General features: G+C 39.3%; 1 protein-coding gene across 1 annotated transcript in view; it reads right to left on the bottom strand.

The window, feature by feature from the left end:
* The window catches only part of KIF5A (kinesin family member 5A), a 602,234-nt gene that overhangs the window by 121,268 nt on the left and 460,711 nt on the right, over positions 1–20,255 (bottom strand). The gene's annotated exons all lie outside the window — the stretch shown is intronic.

The raw sequence follows: 20,255 nt of genomic DNA, 5'->3' as shown, positions 1-20,255 counted from the left end.
TGTAATTATCAGCCATGCCATATCCTGTCCCAAGTTATGTATTCAGGTTCTAATATTATCTGATTATGGTGGTAGTCAGTTGGCCAAGTGAGTGGAGGCAATGGTACAAGTTCAGCATAAGGTGACTGTCAGGTTTGAACTAGCTGAGGGGGAATAGTCAAAAGGGATGCCTGAGAAGGTACGGCAGGTACTGTCAGATGTTATCTGCTATGGAAGTCCTGCATTAGCTAGTTCATGCAATTTACAAATTTGATCAGACCTTACACCGTTGGAACTTGCCGTAGGGTAGGTGGTTCCATATGATGGGGCCTCCCTGAAACTGAAAAAAGCTCTTGGTACTTGTATCCCTCCAAGTCAGAAGGTACATAACATATGTCCAAATCATGAGGACTGTCCGCATAGAAACCAGCATGAGATTCCATGTCTTCATCAGAAGAAATATGAATCTGGCTGACGTCATCCTCCCTAGCACAGTCACTGAATTTGCCTTTACTGTGACATGATGATGAAGAGTCATCTAGAACTTGCATTTGAGGGTTTGGAGTGATCTTTCATGGGGATTACTGCCACCTGTAATGGTAGAGTTGCAGTAATGGGGCTTTGTGGCTGAGAAAGTCAGGAGTACGACTGGGTTGTCCACGTAGTAGTACTTGTTGATGGAATAGCTAATCTCAATTGGATGTGCTTTGTCATTGTTGGGGTGATCTTCATTGTCGATGGACTGACGTCTTCAATGGAAATGGCTTCTTCATCAATGGGATGGACTTCGTCATTGATGGGCAAGGTTTGTTGTCGCTGGTACAGTTGCAGTCAATGGAGTAACTTTCTCTGTCTATGTGGTCATTAACTGTGACTACTGCCTGTGTCAACATTTTTTTGAGCAATTGATGGGCCCATTGGCAACATAGAAACTGGATCTGAGGAAAAAGAAGACAATCACAAACTTGCCAGAAGCCTTTACTTTCTGAATTTCTCAGCAGTATAATCACCCTAAGCAGGGTGGTCGGGCCATATTGGTCAACAATGAGGAAACTGCAACCTCCTGTTTAGAGCTTACAAGTTCTTCTTTGCACTTCTTTGCCTTCACATACCAAAGGAAGGTGACACTCCTCAATGATTCCTGATTGGGGGAGTCAGACTCTAAGGCAAGAAGAGGGTAACACTCTGAAGGTACTGCAAATACTGCAGTTGCTAGGGACATGTGAGTTATGTTGCCAATTAATATATTTTTCTTTGGGGTCTTCTGTGTAAATCTTCCTTACCCCACAGGAAGCACAAGGTCTGAAGGGAAACCTGGAGTGAGACGGTATACCAGCCATGATGATGGCGTTCCCAATGCTTAGCCTCAGGCACACAAAATTGGAGGATTCAGTTTTCCTCATGCAGCTCGGGATAAGGAGAGGTACAAGTTTCTGAAGATAGATCAGAACGGAGGTCAGAGAATTACCTGTAGTCTCTAGACATCGAGAAGAAGATCTGGCAGTGGGAGCCTCGGAATGTTTCAATGTCACTTTGTGTGTGTCTGTGTGTAAATACATATATATTCACTTAAAAACCAAAGGTAACAGGGCCGTTAAAGTTAGTTTCACATTTTAAATGTACGTACCATTAGAAATTCACCTGTTATAGTTATAGTTATCTCAAGTATCTATAACTCGTGCCCTAAGGTAACTATAACTCGTGCCGTCACCATGCACTGCTAATTACCCCACATATTACAGCACTCATGACATCTTTGATAACCTCATTGATAATATCAATGTAATATTTGCAATAAAATGTTTGAGGAAACAACTGTGTATGGCGGGGCACAAGTTGTAGTTACCTTAGGTGGAAAGTCACAGTTACTTGAAATAACTGTAACTATAAGTGCTGAACTTCTCTGGTTTTGTGTGAGTAAATTCAGAATCTAACTATAACACCCCTGTAACCTTTGTCTTTTTAAGTGAATTTGTAGGTTTTTTAAATTCTATTTCATAACTATAACATGTCTGTAACCTTTGTTTTTTTCCAGTGAATATATATATTACTTTACATTAAAAAAACATAGAAATTCACTGAAAAAAACAAAGGTTATAGGGACGTTATAGTTAGGTTCACGTTTTACCCACACAAAGCCATAGAAATTCAGCAGTTATAGTTATACTTATAGCTATACTTATGATAAGAAATTATGGGCCTGATTACAACTTTGGAGAAAGTGTTAATCCGTCCCAAATGTAACGGATATACCACCAGCCGTATTACGAGTTCCATAGGATATAATGGACTCGTAATACGGCTGGTGGTATATCCGTCACTTTTGGGATGGATTAACACCTTCCTCCAAAGTTGTAATCAGGCCCAATATCTCATGGCCTAAAGATACTTTACAGCACAAGTTATGGTTTCTTCAGAAAAGTATAACTATAACTGCTGCATTTCTGCGGTTTTGTGTGGATAAAACGTGAACCTAACTATAACATCTTTGTAACCTCTGTTTTTTTATTCAATTTCTATTTTTTTAACGTAAAATAATGTATAAATTCTGTACATTAATACAACCACGTGAATGGCGGGGGTATGGTGTGTGAGAGGTTGAGGTTTTTTCCCATTGGACTTTGGATCCATTGTGGATTTACACTGATGTGCCGCAGTCGATCCACAGATCGGTCCCAAGAAAAATTGGCTGAACCTTTATGTGTGTTTTCATTTATGTTTTCTCCACAGGGGCAGAGCCAAGAAACAAAACTTTGGCAGTAACTTTTCTTTCAGGTTGCGGCCAGCCAATCAGGACCTTGCTTTTTGCTGCGGGTACCAGGGGATCCGCGGAGGATCCATGTCTCTAGAAATCTTTATTTTTATTTCCTTAATATCTCCCAAACTATTGAACGGATATACACACAATTACAAAAAAGCCTCTTTCTACACCAAGATCTACCTTTCTGCTAAATGTGGTGTAATTCCGTTCAGTGGTTTGGGATGTAGCCATGTTTAAAGATCGCAAAATTAGCTGTGTATGGCAAGGGCGAAAGTTATAGTTGCCTTAGGGTTCGAGCTATAGTTACTTAAAAAAACAATAACTATAACTGCTGAATTTCTATGGTTTTTGTCCGAGTAAATTCAGAACCCAACTATAACATCTCTATCTATCTATCTATCTATCTATCTATCTATCTATCTATCTATCTATCTATCTATCTATCTATCTATCTATCTATCTATATATATATATATATATACATATATATATATATATATAAATATATCTGTGTGCCTATAAATCATAGTTAGGAAATAGAAATAAAAAAACATGGAAATTCACTTAAAAAAAGCCGAAGGTTACAGGGATGTTATAGATAGGCTCAGAGTGTAAACATACAAAACCATAGCAATTCAGCTGTTATAATTAGAGTTACTCCAAGTAACTATAACTCGTTCCAAATGATAACTATAACTGCCACACCGCCATCCAAAGTTTTTTCCTCTATAAGTTTGGCCGTATCAGTATCAGTTTTTAAGGCTTGGAGGGCCTCTTTCACATGCTCTCCAAAGAGGACTTCAACTTCACAAGGAAGGTCTAATACTTTAGCTTGAACCTCTGGTCGTAAACAGGTAGCCTTGAGCCAGCCTTGACGCCTGAGCACTGCTGCACCTGCTAGCTGTTTGAAACCGGTACAGGCAATGTCCATGGCGCAATCTATAATTTCATACGAAGTGCGTACACTCTCCTACAAAAATTCTTTAGCTTCCACTTTGATACCATCAGGTAGTTTGTCTAGGTTTGGAGTGATGTCGAACCACATATGGCGGTCGTACCTTCCAGGAAACGCTAACAAGTAGAATGCCTGTGCTGTAAGTGCTGACATTGAGGAACATTGTTTCCCGATATTGTCAAGGCATCTACACTCCTTGTCTGGAGGGTAGTTTCTTGGTCTTACGTTGGGCTGTCCATGTGACTACTGAATATGACTTGTGATGCCCAATGAGACATGCAGCAGCATCTTCAGGAGCCTTGTATTTTTTTGTCAAAGGATGGTGAAAGCTGGGGTCTTAATGACCTTTGTGACCTCTTCCCAGATACAGTCAATTTCTTATGCTTTTACCAAAGGGCTCCTTAAAATGATATAAATAACAGTCAGATGTGTTTTATCGGGGTCATTGGAAGATCAAATCTCTTTGCTGCACTCTCAAGAAGATTATAGAAGCCTCCAATATCTTTGCGGGGAGAATACACAGGAAGCGCTGTGGGAGGTGATGGCATTGAAATCATATAATCATCCCATCTAGACTGAGGATGTCAGGTCCTGGAGGGGAACCATCTGTAGGGTATGAGTTGTAGATGGAGGTAACAGTAGAGGCTGCGGAAGCTGTGGAGGTGAAGACTAGATAGGTGTGGGTAGATCTGGTGAAAAAGGCTGTGATGCAGCTGGAGGGAAGCGCCTGAGACAGTCAGAAAATATGAATTGCAGGTCAGACACTAAAGAAGAATGAAGGCAAAGCATTTCGTCTTGGTACTGTTGGTGGAGTTGCTGTGAAGGATCATAATAGTACCGCTCATGGTAGTCCTGCTCATCTTCATCATCCTGCTGGCATTTAACATGCAACTCCTAAGGACTGTGAGCCACGCCAAAGGGTCCCTCATCAGCTGAGTCCTCTTCAGCGAACAAGTGGGTATGCAGTAATCCTGATACCTTACTTGAGGAGGTATGTGCAGGAGTGAGATGTATAGATTTGTCTTATGATTTTTGTCTAGTCAGCGAGGTTGTCGATGAGACCATCGATGAGGGTGTCAGCAGGGCTGTAGACAATAACTTCAATGTCAACACCATAGAAGTTGATGTTGTCATCGACGGTGGTGTCGTTGACGGGACTGTCTTCGTTGATGAATTGAGTGTTCTCACCATTGATGGTGGTGTCATCGTCAATGTCATAGTTGAAACTGATACAATTTTGAGCATGGACAGAATCGGTATTTGGCTTCTTAACAAGGATGTCATCGTCGAGAAAGAGGAGGTCATCGTCATTGTGCAGACGGTGCTGGTAGTGGAAGCGGTGATTGCCTTGGTCGTTAGTGGTGCAGATGGTGATTTTCTCATCAACAATGAAAAAGTATTCGCCAATCTTTCTGTTGATGATGTAGCAGATGGTTTCTTAGGCGGAGAAATAGGAGGCTCAGATGTATTTTAAAGCGTTTTTGAGGCGACAGCTGTAACTTTTCTCTCCTTATGCTTATAAGAGACCTCACCTTCTTGAGGAGACTTGGATGGGCTGCGCTCCTTGTGAGACACCTGAAAGGTCTTTTTGGCATATTTTGTCGGTGGTTCATGTGAGGAATGAGAATGTGACACTACGCTTTCTCTTTTGTGAGACCTTCTTTAGGAAGATGAAGATTCCTTGCGCTGTCATTCTCTGAAAGAGGTTCTTTCTTGGATTTAAGCCTCGGAAACCGTAATAATAGTCTTACGCCATGGTCCTTTAAGGTTTTTGTTGAAAAGTGTGGCATATCTTACAGTCTTTGGCCTTGTGTGAATGGTAAAGGCAGTATACACAGTTCTGGTGAGGGTCATCAGAGAATACCCTGTTTTTACCAAAGGAGCTGTAGAGTCTGAAGATCCCTTTCCTTGGTGTCTCTGACATGATGAGAAACAGATTATGAGCAAATGGACAGATATTCTGAAGGTTTGAAAATCTCTGGAGAAGATTTCTGGAATTCCTCTGGAACAGTTAGAACTGAGCAGAGCTCAGTGGAGACTCTCTAACACGACGTGCTTCAGAAAATCTCACAGGAGTGTTCTACAGAGTGGTGAACCTGAATGGTTAAGCCTTACGTTTATTCCTTTTTTAAGTAATGGCTATGATATGTTACTAAACTGAAAGGCCTAGGGCCTTTATGGTCCATGCTTATCATTACATTGCTTTTTTTAGGGGACTGGTGACACCCATCTTGAAGACAATGAATGATTCAAGTATGTGTATCTATCAAAGTTCCAATACTGGAGTAACTTATAAATAGTTTCCCCTACCTATTACCACTTTCTTAAAGTAGGGGAAAATATCAAACCTAATACTTTCATATATCTGATGGCAGAACACAGGTAAAGTGTACCTAAAAACAACATGACTGCCTCAAACTTTTGTAAAAGAAGTAATTAGCCAATCACATAATGACTTGTCTTTACTATGTACCACAGTACTTCCACAAAATACTGTGAAAATCTGCAGAATCATCAGCACACCACTGTGTGTAATCCTGACACATTTCATCGAAATCTGTCTGGGCATTTGGCTGCTATGAGTGAGTACAAAGTGTGTGGAAAAATGCATTGCCGCCCAAACGTGTTTTGGGACCTCCCTTTTGTCTGTGCTACCCTTGACCAATCACCATGTAACTTTCAAAACGCGGCCAATGTAGATAAGGGAATAGTCCTGAAAAGATGCGTGGAGATTCCTCCAATGGGACCAAACTCATTAATGGTAAAAAAGTGGACTAACTCCTATCTCGGGTACCCTTAAATATAACTACAGAGTGGCTGTCGCCAGCCTACAGTATATATGTATGTGGCAATCCGTTGTGCAGTGCAAAACAAACATTTAAAGGAGCACACTCCTTTTGTCTATACCTCCTATATAAAGGTACATACACATAAAAAGATCACAGTGTTATGTGTAACTTTCGGAGAGATCACAATATTTGCAAGGTTTAGCTTGATTTAACATGTTACTTAATACAGTATTTATTTTTTTCACACTATATCCCTTGCAATGCAGTGCTTTTCTTTTGGAGATAGTTTGACAAATTTGAAAGTGAGATTATTACATGGTTCTGAAATTAAGTTACTTAATTACAAAATTCATTATAATATTCCTTTTTGATAAAGTGCCTTTCAGTTAATACAGTACTTCTTTTGGGGAAACATATTTCCACAAAATTGACCTATGAGTGGCTTTTTTCATAATTATCTTTCTAATAAAGTATTTATATTAATGATGTATTTTCTTAATTCTAACTCATTAATGGTCTTAATAGTATATTTAGCATATTTGTATATTATTACATTTTCACAAGTTTCCATTACTTCAATAACACATTTGCATAGTTCATAAAGGCACATAAGTCGTCATCTCATGCAATAATAATCCTGGTAAAGTACCCATGACTCAGTCCTCCCTCCAATCATCCATTGTCCTCATAAGAAAACACTATATACTGATTTTCTTACACTTACAGTGGGATGTCCCCCAGTTCAGTCCTCACTGATCCTCCATATGTTAAGAAGCACAGAATGAAACACAAGGTCCAACAATCTATTTAAAAATGGACATAAAGTTCTGCATCAGTGTTCAAGTCCCCAGGTAACTCAGTTCCAATCATCATGATCCATCTGGATTCTGCTCTCCTAATGGTCAATTCTCGATTTCCCCCTCTAATGATGGACCTTAGGTGACGGATACCAGAATATCGAATTTTGTCACAATCCTCAGCATGATGTACCCAAATGTTTTTGGCAATATGATCTCTATTTGAGATGGCTCTTGAGTGTTGTAATATACGTAGATTCAGTTTATTTACAGTGCTTCCTATGTACTGTTTGCCCCACTGGCATTCTAAAACGTAGACAACAAATGGTGTTTCACAGGATATTCATTCCTTGATCTTCTTCATAGAACCATCAATACATTTGAGTTCTGTCATATTTTTACCATGTCAACAGGCTTTACATTTCGCACATTTATAAAAGCCTTCCATCTGGGGCCAAGTTCCTGTCCCACTTCCCTGTGAGGGTAGAAAGCATCTAATCAACAAATCATTTAAGGATGGACTTTTTTTGTAAGTGATCTTAGGATGTTCCGTCACCCACTTCTTGATCTCCTCATCTTGCCTTATGATCCTCCAGTTTTTTGTGAGGGCTATTTTAATTTCTTTGAATGATCGATTATAATCCCAGATATATCTGATGATTTGATCCAGATAATTTTTCTTATCTCTAGTATATTTGGTGTTTTTGGGAACCAGTAGATCATCTCTATCTTTTTCCCTAGCTCTTTTCATAGCATCTTCCAACACAGGTATCGGATACCCCCTCTTAATAAATCTACCATACATCTCATCTCCAAGAATTTTGAAATCACTTAGTTCAGAGCAGTTTCTTCTAGCTCTTAAAAATTCACCATAAGGTACACTCCATTTAAGCTCTTTAGGATGTGAACTGTTGGCAAATAAGATGCTATTACAGCTGGCAGGTTTGCGATATAATTTTGTACAGATCTTTTCATGTTTAATATAAACTTCAATATCCCAAAAGGTTACTGTTTCATGATTTATTTCAAATGTAAATTGCAGTCACAGTGGGTTATTTTTCAATGAGTTCAGAAACTGCTCTAATTCATTCTACCGCCATCCCAAATGAGAAATAAATGATCAATAAACTGAACCCATAGGACCACTTTATTGAGAGTCTCTGTATTCTCTTCTGTCTATATATATTCTGCTTCCCAGTGACCCATCATGAGGTTAGCCTAAGTGGGAGCAAAATATGTCACCATCGCTGTTCCTTTCTTCTGAATATAGTGATTTCCATCAAAGATAAAGATATTATTAGTGAGGCAAAACTACATCATTTCTAACAGCATGTGTGCATGCTCCAATAGGTTCAACGATCTACTGCGTAAAAATATGCATGGGCTTTCAGACCATCCGCATGTTTGATTGAGGTATATAATGATACCACATCTACTGTTGCCATTATGTATTCATGTTTCCACTGTATGCCATTGATCCGACTTAGAAAATCCATGGAGTCGCTGATGTAGGAAGGAAGCGCTGTCACATATGGAAATAAAAAGATGTCTAGGAATTTTGATGTGTTTTCCAATAATGAGTTACAAGTGCTAATTATCGGACGTCCTGGGGGATTTTTCATGCTTTTATGTATCTTTGGTAAAACATATATATATATATATCGTTGGTGTTGTGGGGTGGCTCTTTTAATATACAACAATTCCTCATCTTCCAACAAGCTTTTTCATGCCAGATATCCAATTGTTTGTGAAAATCTCTCATAATTTCTTTCATGGGATCTTCTCTCAATTTCTCAGAATTATCTTGAATTGATATTTGCCTGTTGATTTCCTATTACGATCCATCACCGCTATATTTCCTCCTCTGTCTAAGGCTTTTATCACAATATTTTTCGCCTATTGTAAATCTTGCAATGCCCACCAATCATCATGTGTCATATTTGTAATATAACTTGAATGTTTTTGTTTCTCCCTTTTGGAAATATCTCTCAGATCATCAGCCATTAATTCTTGAAACACATCCACCTTGTTGCCGGGTGGTAACTGTGGGCAAAATCTTGATTTTAATTTACAGCCACTCATACCAGGTTTGTTAGTTACCACTTCCATTTCTTTACAAAATTGCCAATCAAATGCTCCTCCTTCCTTCAAAGTTGTGATCTTATCGGACTCTTGTTCCAAGACCCATAAGTCCAATAATGGTTCTATATCCTCTGATGTTAAACTTGACATAGGTCAGAGTGTTCCCGAGCTTATGTCAGTGGAAGGCTGGTTTGAAAAATATTTCTTTAGTTTCAATTTCCTACAGAATTTATACAGGTCAATCCTTGATGTTGCCAGGTCCATTCCTGCACTTGGATAGAATGTCAAACCTTTATTCAACAATCTAATATGTTTATTTTTAAGGACCTTTGAGGAGAGATTGATCACCAATTTATCAATTAAACCTGGTTTCATTTTCTTGTGTTTCTGCTTCCTTTTCCTCTTCCTACTCCGCCTTGTTCTTTCAGATTGGCCTGATTCCCTGACCTCATAATTTCTCCACCTCTTCTGAGAGTCGACATCTGTAATAATCACATTTCTCCTGTAAAGTCCAGTTTGGTGGTCTGCGTCACCGATGATCCTTCGTCCCCCAAACTCATATCAGAGCTTTCCACACTGGAAAGTGTTCCTGATTTGTTCTGGACTTGATCCATCACTTGCCTACTGTGCATTGAGTCATATCGCAAATGCCAGTGAAAGCTCAAATAAACCTTTCCACCTTTTGACTGTAGATGGCAGTGTGGGTTTCATTTCTCCCCCTATTCAAATGATGTTATAATCTCACTGCTGATTGAAGTCTATGTTTGAAAAAATAATTGCATTTACCGGGGCATTTTATATTATTCTAATACAAGTGTTCATCCATCCATCGTTGTTTCTTTACTGCAATTGTAGTCCATAATCTGTGCTTCTGTTTAACAAGAACATCATTTCTTTTGAATACTAACATTTGCTGTGGTCTGCATTGTTATCTTTAACATGGTAGCTTGCATCTCATACTTCAATGTTTAATTTTGTATTAAAAAACAGCGCATCGTACCGCATTTCCTTATTTGAACACTGTGATATACTGTAGTCTGTGCTATAATTAAATTGCCCTCATTTCATCTATATTTTCCTTTCACAGTGTCCTGGATTCTGACTTTGGCCCTCTCTCCGTTTTCAACGTACCCATGACAGAATGCAGTACAGGCTTACAACGGGCAGGGTTCCAGTTTTGAAAATCCCTCCTCCAAGAAATAAGGTCAACTTCACCCTAATCCAGTTACCTGTTTCTTCATTACTTGTGCTTGGATTCCTCTTGATCTTTGGGTCGTGTCTTGGCTAGAGGCATTATGCCTCATGTCCGGGTGCTCGTCTTGTGCGATCAGGCAATCTCATTCCTCACTGTATTTGCCCAGGAAACCTGCTCCACTTCACAGTTTGTTCTTCAAGCATTCCCAGGAGACGGCACAAATCTGGTACGATTTGTAGCTTTTTCCAAACAGATTTATTATTTTTTCATAGAAGTACAAAATGCGAGGTGCCATCAGAAAAAATACATACTTATATATTACCTGGTGGTGGTCGCCACTAGGTAGTTATAGTCACAACCTAGTTTCTATATAAAAAACACTTTTTTACTTGCCTATATTTTTGGTGCCGCTTGATGAATATTCAGGAAACATTCCAAAAACATTTGCCAGTCTTGTCAGCAGCTGTCTGGAAAGTTTTGGGGTGATCCATTTTGGGGATGCAGAGAAAAAGGGGGGGTCCCAAAACACGTTTTCCCCTTCAATTTTTCCATAGGGATTTTGAACAGCGATAGCGCCAAAACTACTGGACGGAATTACACCAAATGTGGCTGAAAGTTAGGTCCTGGTCCAGAAAGAGTGCTTTTTTATTTTGGTGTAATTCCATTCAGTAGTTTTTGAGAAATTAAGCGGAAAACAAATTTGTATATATAGGGACGTGAAGGATTCGCAACCCCTCCTGATCTCATGCTGAAATCTGATTGGCTGATAAGACTTCAACAACAGAAGCTGTTGAAGTGATGTCAGTCATCTTGGGACTCGGTTGTAGCCGAGTCCTAGAAAAAAGTAAAAAATAAAGAAATGGGGCCAGGGTACGAACAACCTGAGCCCTTAGCTCTGGTGCTGGGGTCCCAAAGTGAGCACCTCCATGGCTAAAAAGTATTTAAACATTTTTTTACAGATGGGATCGTGGTGGATCCGCCATAAAAATAAAAAACGAAGCGCGGGCTTGTGCACTTCATTATTATAAAGCCCCCGGGTGGGCCAACTCCCAGGGGCATTTGTTTAAAAATGTAGGGTGGCCTCCTGGCCCCCTCCCACTGATCCAGGGACCGCCACCTTCCCAGGTCTTATGAGTGATGTGCAGGGGAGGCATGTGCCCTCCAACTGCACTGGGGACCACCACCTTCCCAAGGCTGATATTAAAGATGCAGGGGGGACCATGTGGCCCTCCCGCACACCGGGGACCACCACCCCAGCGCACAATTTAATACATTTGCAGGGGGCCGCAAGACCCCCCGCTGCCCTGAGGATCACCACCTCCCAAGGACAAATATTATTTTTTTTAAAGGGAGTCCCTTTGGGACCCCCAACCCCCGAGAGACCACCACCTCCTTGGAGCTGTGTGCACATTGGAGAAGGGCTTCATGGCCCCCCTCGTGGAGTCTCAGTAGTTCAGGATACAATACTCTCCATGCCCAGTCCGAAACCACTAAGAAGACTTGGGCCCAGTTAGAGCTTCTTGAGAACTCTGGACAGGAGTGGTATTGACAGAAAGGCATACAGGGGTCCTGAGTGCCACTTGACATGAAATGTTCTTGACAGTGTCAAATAGATCTACCCAGGGCCCTTTCCAGTCTTGGAAGCGACCTTGCACCATCTCCGCTTGGAGACCCCCTTTATAATCCGCTATGCATCGATGGCTGAGTTAATTTGCTCTGGCATTCAGAGAGCCTGCCAGAAGTTGAACCACCAGGATTATGTCATGACATTCCACCCATGTCCAGAGGAGCAAAGTCTCTTGACATAGGGTCCCCAAACTCACACTTCCCTGCTTGTTGCAATACCACATGTTGGTGGTATTGTCCATGAACACCTGAACTAGCCTTCCCTTGATGGAAGGAAGAAAGGCTTTCAATGCCAGTCAGATCACTCTCAGCTCCAACAGACTGATGTGAAGCTGAGACTCCATCGGAGACCAGGGACCTCTGATCGCCACCTCTCCCAAGTGGCTGCCCCAACCCAGAAGTGACACATCTGTCACAACTGTGAGCTCTGGTTGGAAAAGAGAGAGGTCTGCCAGCCATTGCCCAATCACAGTCTGTGAGTAGATCACTACAGGCCTTTTGTAGTTTCCTCTGATATCTGGATTAGGTTGGAGAGATCTCCCTAATGCTGTGCATACGAGGCCTTTGAGTCCCACTGTAGAGCCTGCATATGTCAACTGGCACGTTTTACCAAAAGGCTGCAGGAGGCGATGAGACCTAGGGGTCTCGGAGTCAGATTCACCGAAATTCAGAATAAAGGATGAAACACTGGACTCACAGCATGAATATCCAGAACACTCTGTTCCAGAGCGTAAGCCTGAACTGCACTGTATCCAGCACAGCGCTGACGAAAGGGATATCTGAGGGGGAGTAATTTGTCAGTTCTACATGTTGATAACAAAATCCAGTGAATGCAGAAGCTCTGCTGTAGTCTGGAGGTGGGAGATGATTGCCTGGGGTAAGCCTGCTTTCAACAGGCAATCGTCCAGATAGGGTAAGACGAGAACCCCTGACCTCTGCAGATGTGCTGCAACCACCGTCATTATTTTGGTGAACACATGAGGGGCACTGGTAAGGCTGATGGTGAGGGGAGCACAGTGCACTGGTAATAATACTCCTGGCCCACTGTGAACCACAAGTAGCAACTGTGAGTAGGCAGGACAGGAATATGGAAATAGGCATCTGCAAGTCCGATGCAACCATCCGGTGTCCAGGGTCGAGATTAGATAAGACCTGAGCCTAAGTGATCATCTTACATTTTTCTTTTTTCAAGAAGTATAAGGTACTTTCTTTGGCACCAGAAAGAAGTCAGCTCAGTGGGGTGGTGCCTATATAGGGACTGCACATGTCACTTCTGGAGCGGATGACGTCAACAACAAAGCCAAATGATGCCACCTACTGGCAAGCAAAGGGATTTAAAAAAAAATCTCTGGACCCTTTCTGACACCTGGGAATATTCTCAGGTAACAAGAGTCTGCAGCTAGAAGTCTTTATCAGATACCACAATCTTCAACTGGACTCTATCGCAAAGAGGGCCAACTCAGTTGGCTTAGTGGAGATGGATCCTGTCCAGCTATGCTTCATCCCACATCCACTTGTGATACTCTATTGAGGATCTGCGAAGCATGTCAGCCCAATTGTTTCTGACAGCTGGCAGGTGTTATGGCCTTGGTAAGATGCCCAGTTGAACTGTCCAGTTTGAAGAACCTAGGCCTTCCCCAAGAGTGTAGGAGACTTTGTACCTCCTTGTTTGTTGGCATAGAACATAAAGCTGGAGTTGTCTGTTTGTACAAGGACAAGGACTCTTGAATCCTTGGAAGGACACAGTGGATGCCATTCCAGATGGCCCTAAGCTGAAGAAAGGTTACATGCAGTTGTATCTTCTATTCAATTAGCAGCATTCAGAAGTTAATTCCTTTAAATGCGCATTGCAGAACTCCACTGAAGCATCTGTCGTCATGACATAGTGGATGTCCTGTGACTAGAAACGGAGACGTACAGATATATTGTGTCTCTGTGCCCATCAAAACAACAGTATCTTTAATTTGATGATTCATTTAAATCTTGCATTGAAAACCCCTGGGCTATAGCCCATTGACTGTTCAACTCTTCCTGCAGTGTCCACATGTGGCTGCAGCAGTAAGGATTCAAAAGAATGAATGGTGACATCATCCCCAATCATGATTAGAAAAGGCATAAGATGTGGTATCTATCATTTGCAGTTGTTACAGTATAGGAAGAATGTGCTGAAGGTGCGTCTCTGAAAGGAAGGGATTTCCATTATCAGTGTCTACAATTGCTTCCAGAAGTTGGATCTAATTTGATGGGACAAGGGAGGGTTTGGTCTCATTTAGACTCAGCTTCAATCTGTTAAAATGCTTTAGGCAGGCATCTGTAGATTGTGTTGCCTTGCCTGACATCACTCTTTATGAGACAGTCATTGAGGTATGGGAAGAGTTGGTTCACTTGATGTCTGAAGGAGGGTTTTATGCATTTTTTGATGGAACTTAAGCCCAATTTCAAGTGCAAAGGTAATACTTTGATTTTATAAAGGTAATTGGCAGGATAATGCAGTACTTGTAGCATCTGGGGATATGAAAATGTGTGTCTTATATTAAGGATAGGCCATCTTGCAGGTGGAAATATTCTTGAAGGAAAACCATGCAGAATGACTGCCACTTGTGGTCATTGTTCAGTACCAAAAATTAACACCAGCTGTCTGAATTGTTTTTGATTAGAACAAAAACTTGAGTACAAGCTTGAGAGTTTCTGGGATTTGCAGACAAGGTCCAAACTGTTTGTCTGCAGCACAGAGAGGACTTTGACCTCCAGGATGTTGAAATACTAATGGGTTTTCGTCTTTGAGAGTGATGCGGCTGCCTCTGAATGATCTTGGTTTGACGCCGGTGCACTGATTAGAAAACAGTTGTTCTGTAGAACTTATTCATCACAATATGTCTTATAGGACTTTGTGGTATTATCCCTACTTTGTTCATTCATTTGACATTAGATAAACACAAATATGATTTGTTGAAAAACAAATAAGTTTTAGCAAATAAGTCCATGGCACATTTATCTTGTGCTTGTCAATCTCTCTTATGCTTTATATGAAATTTGGTACAGTATATGCAATGTGGTAATAGAGCTGACAATGTAGTGCTCAATGGTGAAGACATTTATATATATATATATATATATATATATATATATATATATATATATATATATATATATATATATATATATATATGTATATACACAAGAAACACATGGACCCTGTACAAAACCCTGGGTTCTACAATTATTCTCTATCATGGAGATAAGTATCTACTGGTCTACAACCTCTCTTAATATGTTACACGGTAAAATAAAACAACCCGGGGAGTGATTTATAATTGGTCGGGTCACATCAGGACAAATGTAATCTGATTAATGCATTTGTATCGAGAGAAGGGAAAAACTATGTCCATGGATCTGCTCGGTCCAGCAATCACCTTCCATTGTCATTTCTAATTGATTCTATACTCACCATACTATATCCGAATTCATAGACACTCCCAATTTCACCATCCACATATTTTCATAACTAAAACGGATATAAATTTCAAGTTACTATTTGGATCTTATGGTCATATACCATGCCACCCTGGGGATGGGCAGAAATCCTTCCCCTCCATAACCCTAGTCACGACAGCTAAGGCGGGTGGTAGCTAGATCTGGTGGCAAGTCACTGTCTTCTCGTAAAATCCTCTGAAGTGGTCTGTCGCCCCTTCACATTGCAGGTTGCTTACTCTACAAAGACTTAGAAATCACCCTGGGTTAAGACAGTATGTGGAAAGGTCTGCAAAAGTAAGACTGATGAGACTTTTGTGGTTAGAACTGAAATGATTGCTAGCCTCTGTGACTGGATGACATGCTGTCGTTCCTCATACCTAGAAAGGGATCACTGACACAATATTGTGGTAAACAATAGCGTTGACAAAAATATTGTGTCAAATATATTGTTAACAACAACATCGTGCTCCTACACTTATAATGGTAAGCATGAAAATATTGGAAAGAAAATATTGTTGACACTAATATTGTTGAAAAATAGACAAAAATATCAATGTTTTAATAAAAATAGAGGTTAAAGTAGCAAATGTTAAATATGTTAATATATAAATTCAATATAATGTGAATACAAATATATTCCATGAATATTTAACACTATATAAAATATAAAACATATACTTTTATAAACACATAAACACATATAACTATGTGATTGTATATATAAATATATATATATATATATATATATATATATATATATATATTAATATTAAGTGATCTGAATGCTCATTCCTGGCTCGGAACGGCCCGCAAGGGGTGGCGTGAAAACCGGCAAGAGCAGACCAGTAATAATAAAGTCAATCCAAACAAAAAAATGATATTTATTGGCTTTTAGATAACGATAATTTATGCATATTTATATTTAAGCCTTGTATACTGAGTTTAGTTTATTTTATTTCCCACTTCCAGAGTTGAGGGAATTGTATTGAAGAACATTTGAAAGTAATTTATAAATCTCTTTGAATATTAATGGGGCATAATATTTTAGAGATAATTCTTGATAAACGATATTTATATTTTTCTATCTATGAATTGCTGAAGAATGTCTGTTCAGTATAAGATCAGTAAGAGATTCTATTATGAATGACTATATGTGTGCCCCGTTCTCGATTTCTATATTTATTTCCTCCTTCACTCCTGTTTCTATGCAACTGGATTTGATGTATTTAACTGTTGTTTGACTGGTGGTGAAATTCACGTGATCAAGGCTGGGGAGACAGCCGAAACGCATTGTGATTATAGCCTTTGCTTTACTTTTCTGAAGTCCTGAGTGCGCGATCTTTACTGTTTTTTGTTTGGATTGAATATATATATATATATATATAAATAAATATATATATATATATATATATATATATATATATATATATGATAAAAATATTTATTTTACACTATTTTCTAAATATTGTAAATGTATTCATATGGAAACATAATATAATGTAAATAATTCCTAACATTAATATAATGTAAAATAAATATTTTTGTTTATTTTGTTATACATCAATTAATCAATGTAGACAATAAATAACATATGAAAAATTGAAAACTACAAAAAATAATTAACAAAAGATACTATAAATATTAAAATATATTTAAAAAATAAAAACAAATAATAAAAAATATAGAAAAAAAATCAAATAATTCTATAAAATCCATGAAATCAATATTATGAAAAATACTGGAGTCTAAGGTGGTCATTATGAATCTGGTGGTCCAAGGACCACCAGACTGGCGGTGACAGTCGGGCCTGACTGCAGTTGTGGTTCTGCTCAGCCATAATGGCGCTGAACTCAGCGTGCTGATCACAACCCCATTTACTACCAGCCTTTCCATGGCGGGACCCCTCCATGGAAAGACTGGCAGTAAACCAGTGCTAGGGGCTACAGGTGGGACTCTGCACTGCCTATGCCCATGGAATGGGCAGTACAGGACCCCCCTGCCCAGCACCGGTGTCCGCGGGGGTTGGGGTGCTACAGCATTGGCCTCAGCTCCCTTTAGGGAGCCGAGACCAATTTTGTAGCACTGTTCCCACTGCTGAGCTCAGCAGGAACATTGTAATACGACAAGAGGGGAGGCCAAGGGCATGATGGTGGCGTCCTCCCCGCAGCTTTGGCGGTCATGCGGAGGTACTGCTAAAGTTGTAATGTGGCCCTAAGTATATTAGATATACTATTCCCACTCTAGTTTATGCAACAGTAGGGAAAGTGTTGGAATTCAGAGGGGTTACAGTTTCTATTCCTATTCCAGTCACTGCAAAAATAGGGAAGTATTGGACTTTGGAGGAGTTACATTTATTATTCCTACTGCAGGCAGTGCAACAGTAGCAAAAGCGATGGACTTCAGAGGGGTAAAATTTACTATTCACACTCAAATCTTGCAACAGTAGGGAAAGTATTAAACTTTGGAGGGGTGGAATTTACTATTCCCACTCCAAAACATTAAAACAGTAGGGAAAATAATGAACTTCAGAAAGGTGAAATATACTATTCTCAATCCAAACAGGGCAACAGTAGTAAGCGCTCGATTTCTGAGAGGTGAAATTTGCTATTCCCATTCCAAATAGTGCAACAGGAGGGAAAGTGTTGGACTTTGGAGGGATAAAATTTACTAGTACCTGTCCAGTCTCTGCAACGATAGGGAAAGTGTTGGTTTTCAGAGGGGTGAAATGTACTATTCCCACTTCAGTCAATGTAACAGTAGGGAAAGTGTTGGGCTTTGGAGAGGTAAAATGTACTATCCCCACTCCAGTCTATGCAATAGTAGAGAATGCGCTGAATTTCTGAGGGTTGAAACTTACTATTCCTTCTCCAAACAGTGCAACAGTAGGGAAAGTGTTAGCAGCGAAGATGTTAATTTTACTATTCCTACTGCAGTCTAAGCAAAAGCGGAGAAATACTTCACAAAAAAAAAAATCACAAATCTGAGTAACCCTAACAATGTAGAAAAAAAGTTAAACTCTTTAAAAAAGTGTATAAGAACCTAAAAACAATTCATCAATTTACATACTTACTATTTAATTTAAAAAAATCAATTAATAAATAATTGTTATTCAATTATTAATCAATTAACTTTCCACCCTGTACCTCTACAAACCTATTCGCCCACACCTAAAATATAACTAAAAGAACAACCATTCCATAACTTACATATTTAAACTAAATAAAAAAATTAATTACAATTAATAATAAATTGTTATTTAATTACTTTTTAATTAACTTCCCACCCTACACCCCTACAAACCTAGCAGCCCACAACTAAATATAAGTAAAATAAATCAGTATTCCATATTTTACATAAATAAAAATCAATTGAAAAATCAACAATTAATAATTGTTATTTTATTACTTAACTTTTACAAACCTAACAGCCCACGATTAACATATTACAAAAACACATCAGTATTACATCAATTACTTAATAAATATCAATCATATAATTGAACAAAATCTATTAAATAATTCTTAATTGTTACCTAATTAATTTCCCACTCTAGCCCCTTACAAACTCAACAACCTGCTACAACAGTATAAATTACTATTAAAAAGTAATTAAAAATTCTAAATCACTTAAAATCACAAGCAATATTTTAAATTTGATTCATAACATTTGAATAAAAAATAGTAACACATAAAATAAACATATCAACTGAAACACATTAGAATAATAAACAGTATTTTTAACTACTATATTAGTCGAACTGATATTAAAACTTCAATATTACTTACAACAATATTACTTATTTGAAAAAAACAAAATTCTATAAACGATATTTGTGCATTATGATATTCGTTTGTCATAATATTTAAGTTCCCAGACAGGGGTTGCTGATGTAGATTGAGTAAAACACAGAGAGATCTAGTTGTATCAGTGCCTGTCTCTATATATTGCAATACATAATTGACAAAGACGGACTTGACTTCAGAAGACAGGTGTCAGCTCAGCAAATGGAAGAAGACCGCTTCTCCAGGCATTTAGCTGAATCTGCTGGTTGCCATGATGCTGGCCACATTTATAACTACTCTCCCCTTCTCAGGTCAATCCTCCTCCCACTTGCTTTCTGGGAACATGACTATATATTTGGTAATGTCTACTCACATATGGTGGCCACACCACCCTAGATGGCCAAAGAATTATCCACTTTGATGGCTGTAGCGATCAGTGAGGATGTTTCCCAAATATGTCCATCTAAACACCATACGAATCTGGAGGAGCAGTGCTGTTGCATTCCTGAATCTTCATAGTGCTGCCTGTATCACCACAGAATTTTGGGTCACTGATGAGTTGTGCAGGTATGCTAGCTGGGTCCTTTTAATTCTTATTTAGGTGAGATAGGCCACAGTAGAATGGTTTAGAATTATCTTTTTGTCATATGTGATCAATGATAGCATTGTTCTTCCTGGCAGGGCCCCAAAAATAATGCAGGAGTCAGTCCATTTCATTAGCCGTGACCAGCAGTTCAAAATGTGTAGATGCTCTCTATACCAGAGTGTGAAACTTGGCAATGCAATCTGGCAGCGATTTGGCAGGGAGGGTATCT

Source organism: Pleurodeles waltl, chromosome 4_2 (genome assembly GCF_031143425.1).
Source record: "Pleurodeles waltl isolate 20211129_DDA chromosome 4_2, aPleWal1.hap1.20221129, whole genome shotgun sequence".
Lineage (NCBI taxonomy): Eukaryota > Metazoa > Chordata > Amphibia > Caudata > Salamandridae > Pleurodeles > Pleurodeles waltl.
This window is presented reverse-complemented; position numbering and strand designations above follow the sequence as displayed.